This window comes from Molothrus ater, chromosome 1, assembly GCF_012460135.2.
Source record: "Molothrus ater isolate BHLD 08-10-18 breed brown headed cowbird chromosome 1, BPBGC_Mater_1.1, whole genome shotgun sequence".
NCBI classification, from domain to species: Eukaryota; Metazoa; Chordata; class Aves; order Passeriformes; family Icteridae; genus Molothrus; species Molothrus ater.
Genome location: NC_050478.2, coordinates 7,241,726 through 7,246,893, shown reverse-complemented (window position 1 = coordinate 7,246,893; position 5,168 = coordinate 7,241,726).

The following is a 5,168-nucleotide window of genomic DNA, read 5'->3' as shown; positions in this document are numbered from 1 at the left end:
CGCAGCGGCCGCCGCCAGCGCCGCCCCCCGCGCCTGCGCCGCCGCCCGCGCCGGGGCCGCCATGTCGGGTCAGGGCCCTACTGCGGGCGCGCCGTGAGGGGGAATTCGGTGCGGGGCTGTGTCTGTGGCGGAGAGCCGTGCTTGGAGCGGGTGATGGACCCGGCACTGCCCAGTCAATGGGGTTGGGAAGGAGCTCGGACCTCTTCGAGTCCAGCCTACCTCCCAGCACGAGCAGAGCACGTCCAGTCTTTTCTAAAACACCTCCGGGGATGGTGGCTCCGCCACCTGCCTGGGTTGCTCATTCCGAACTGAACTCCCATTCCCCAAAATGGACATCTCTGTATTATGAACACTGTGCTCAGCACAAATCCCAACCAGTCACTAAACACTGTAAAGAAAATAACCCCAGCTAAAGCCAACACCTTCCACTCGTTATTCCACACCACTGACATCGTGCACAGCTCCCACACTCACTCTCCTGTTTGTGAGAACACTCCTTCACCCATGTCAGCCAGGGCTCCTGATGGATTTCATGAGCTTAAAATCTTCTTAAGTTAGATATTAAAAAATTTAGGTTGGATGTTAGGTATTAATATTAGATTATTCTTCACCCAGTGGGTGGTTGGGTGCTGAACAGGGTCCCCAGGAAAGTGGTCACAGCACCAGCCTGGCAGAGCTCAAGAAATGCTTGGGAAAAGCTCTCAGGCACGTGGTGTGGCTCTTGGGGATGCCCTGTACAGATCCAGGAGTCTGACTTGATGATTCTTGTGAATCCCTTCCAACTCAGGATATTCTGTGTCTCTTCCAAGCCACACATGATAGCAAAAGGTGACAATGAATGTTGCAGGGGGAATAAAAGGCTCACCACGCTCCAGCAAATGCTGCAGCTGCTGCTGCCCCTCAGAGCAAGACCTGCCTCGGTTCACGTCTCAGTGAAGGTGGGGTTTGCCCCCGGAAAAAACACCAACGTGGAACCAATCACTTGTAAAAACACAAAACCTCTCTTCTTTGGGTGCAGGTGGCTGCCCTTCAGCCCACAGATCCTCCAGGTCAGCCCAGAATACCATGTACTGGTGCACTTGAGCACGTCAAACAACACAAAAATAAAAAAAAATAGGCTGCAACAAACATCACCTGCAAAGTTGTTGACATCTAATTTGCATACGGGATAATGATGTGTGACTCAGCCCTGGTCACACTGTGAGTGCGTGGTGATGCCAGAAATAGCTCCTCCAGATGCTTTGGCCTGAGCATGAAGCACAGAGCAAGCATGTTTCCCGTGAGGGGGCAGTTTCCTATCCCCCACTCCCAGCTCCACGTTACTTTACCACAGCTTGTGCTGACTGAAGGCCTGTGGAAGAAAATTAATGAGATGCATGCTCTGGTCCTCATACCCAATGTTGGTGTGATGGCTATAGACTGTGCATATGTCCTGGGGGGGTTGTTCTGCTGTTTGCCACAAACTGAGCACACTCGCTCAACATATTTGTTCGCTCTGTTCCCCTTGGAGATTTTGGAAGATACAGAGCATGATGGAAGGGAGCCCAATTTGCTTGTTGGATGGGCTCCCTTATCGGTGGGTTGATATGTTCAGCGAGATGTTCAGACTCTAATAAGTACCTCCAGAGCTGGGGATTGGAGCGTGATGGAAATTGTCTGCCCCCCCTCGTCTGGCCAGTGAAATCAAACAGCACATGGAAGGCGCTGCTTTAGCATCCAACAGATAAAAGAAAGAATATGCTTTGACTTTCCTGGCCAAAATTTCCCCTCTCCCATGCTGTTGCACAATATGCTGCACTGGGCTCAGAGAATATTTGCTCGTATGCTATATGGGCACATCACCATAAAGTTTCTTATAATTCTCAACTTTCATTTCATTTTATTTTTTTTAAAGAAGCTGCTGGCTGTTACAGCTGAGGAGAGAGAGCACCTCATCTGGAAAGGGGTATTGCAATAGCTGACGTGCAGCTTACAGGCTCTCTGTAGACATTCAATTTGCAAACAGCTGCAGAGGTTTCAAACATTTGTGCCCTGCCGTTCTCTTTTCAAGCTGTTTATAGAGTCCCTTGGGCATTGATTACTACCCGGGTAGCTCTCTCAGCTGTTTGAGTGCTCCCTAACCCACTTCAAGCAGAATCAGCTGAGTTCAAACAATTTAAATAGGAGCCATACACTAACTGTGTTGATTGTGCCTGAAGTGGGTTAGGGAGCACTCAAACAAGTTGCTTTGTTAGCAGAAGTGAGGGGAGGGGTTAAGACATAGTAACATCTTAAGCTGTTTCAGGAGATGACATCTGTCTGTAGTTTAAATAACATAGAGACAAGTCCATGGAGTACCTGGAACAGAAACTGTGCCATGAAAGTGTGATGACAAACGCCAGCTGATGGTCTTAGAGCAGTGGGAAGTGTGAAAGCATTCATTCATCCTGGTGCTATATTAGAAACCCAGTATGTAATGGTTATTTAAATGGGAATAACAATAACTAGTTTCTCAGGTACAATAGGAAGAATGAGACACCTGATCTAAGATACAGGGAATGATCAGTTCTTCCAAATACATCATCATGCAGTGTTTGGAGGATACCCTGGCCTCTCCCTTGGAACACAGCCCTTGTAATTGTCATTTCATGCTTTAAGCCCACAGATACCATTATCTTCTTCTGCTCTCAACACTGTATAGGTCACTCACTGCAGTTACTGAGTTTAAGCTGTGCTGGAAGGGAAATGGACACCCAAGGAGGTCGCAGTTTGGATCTTTGTAGTGCCTGCCATAAGTTACATAATTTAAGCTTTGTTGTCTTATGTTGGTTTGTCTACACCCCTTTTCACCACAGCATCCAAATGCCTTCCAGGAATGTGTTAAGTGATGTGGCTAAATATCTGCCACTCTTTCATTTCAGGCTCAAAGGCAGAACTGTGTAGGCAGCAGAGGGTTGGGGGGTTACTTTTTATTTTAGGGGTTTTATCTTAAAGTGTTGATGTTACTGTATGTTTACAACAAAGAAAGTAACCTAAGGGAGTAGAAGGTGGTGTAGCTTTGATAAGCCTTTACTCTCATGAGAATTTATTCAGCACTAACAGAGCAGGTCCCAAGAAACTCAGATAACTTTGAAAATGCACATCTGCACTCAGCTACAAGAAGCCAGCATGTGAGAAGGGGGTGCTTGTGATGCTTTATGTGAAGATGAACTGCACTTTGTGTTCTAGATTGTGCATCTCCAAAGGTAATAGTGCCATACCCAGCTACATCATGTTGCTGTTTCAGGGAAGGGGTAATGGAAACCCAGCTTTGGTTACATCTGTAATCTGCCAGGAGGAGACAGGGGTTCTTAAACAAAACAGATGCACAAGATTAGTGGCAGCTCAGAGTCCAGGGCCATCACCAAATGAATTAGCAGGTTAACCCATAGTGTTTGCATACCCTCAAAGAAATGCAACTACAAAAAAAGGTTTTCTTTGTTTACATAACCTCTGCCCTGCTTGAGATTGCTTCAGTCAGCTTTTCCTCCTTGCTGAGCTGCTCTGTGAAAGCTCTCTGCTGTCTCACTGGTACTGATAACACCTAAGATCTGCTGAAGGACTGTGCTGCTGGCACTGTGGGTCTTCACATTGCCCAAACAACCTACCTGCATGTTCATGGTAAATTCTAGTTGAAAGGATTCGTTTTCAGGGTGTACATCTTCTTGTGTGGTGGCCACTTTCACAGAGGCCCTGAGAACATTCTCCTGCACTTCTACCTCTTCACGGACAGGTCACCAATATCTTGAATTGTGTAACTTGAGAATGAGGAAACACTACCACATGTCCCCTGAAGTTTCTGTGCTGTCCATGCTTCATCCAAAATAATATGTTTTGGGGTATTTTTAAAATTACTTTCAAATCTAAAATTTTAATCTTTAGATACATGTCCAGTCAGCATTCTTTCTTTAAACTTTATTTTTGATGTGGAGAACTGCTATCATATCATATTCAGTGAATTACTTTTGAGTTAGATGAACTGTCCCCTCTGATTTTATTCATCGTACCAGCCAAAACCAGTGCTGACATCTCAGTCACAAATACAGGATTGAATTCCCACCTTGTTCTCTAACTATCAGAAGCAATGACAACAAAAAAGACTCACTTCAGAAGCTCAGAAAGCAGCAGCACAAAAACCAGGTCTTTAATCCCTCGATCTTCATAAACTTGAGGATGGTTTAAGAGCAGCTGTTACACAGTTGTCATCGTACAATCACTTAGGAAAGGTCACCAAATAATGATGTTCACACACCAGCAATCACAGAGTGTTGCTCAATCACTAGAAAGTGAATGGATGGAGAAGCTAAACCTTTCCTTTGGCTGTAAAGTCTCCCAAAAAGAGCAGTAACACAGTGTGAACTCTTCATACAAAGATGTATCTGTAAAGCACACATTAGCTTATTGCATATTCATACCTGTGCACAGCTATTTGTAGGACTATTCCTCAGCAGGGTACTTCAGTCCACCTGCAATTTAAAGTACATGAGTGCTCCCACTGAAAACAACAGAACCATCCATGTCCCTGAAGTTATATGTCCTTTAAATAAGTCTGCAAATCAAGGCCCTTAATTCCTGCCAACCAGACCTTAATATACTGTGGCAAAAAACTACAAGCTGCTTATGCAAACAGTCTAAAAAAGTACTTGCTGTCTTCAAATTATATCAGAGTCTTATGATACAAGACAAGTTTAAGAGGGTTTGGTTGATGGGGGACAGAGATGCATTTTGCAGAATAAGTGTCTTATTTCTGAGTGTCTTCCTAGTTGTGTATCCCACTGTTGTGGTTCATAGACCCTTGTGTGCTTCACAGACCCATGGGGGAACATTGCCATTACTGGCATCTGTCTGTTCAAAAGAAGTTTTTGTCTCCCAGCTAAAAATTTTTCAGTGCTTCTCAGGTTTCTAAAACATCTCCTGTGTCTGCGTTTTCTGTGCTAGGGTTGAACAGAATCAGAATCCAATACTCCTGTTGATATTGTACTACCAGCCATGATATAATCAACTACTTCCTACCTTCCTCTTTCTATAAGCCACTCTAGATTTACTATTGGTGTATATTTTCTTAAATTTTGCACAGTGACTTCCTACCTCCCTTTCCTGAATGGCCACTGTTAATTTAGATCTACTCAGAAACGTTTTGGATTCTATCT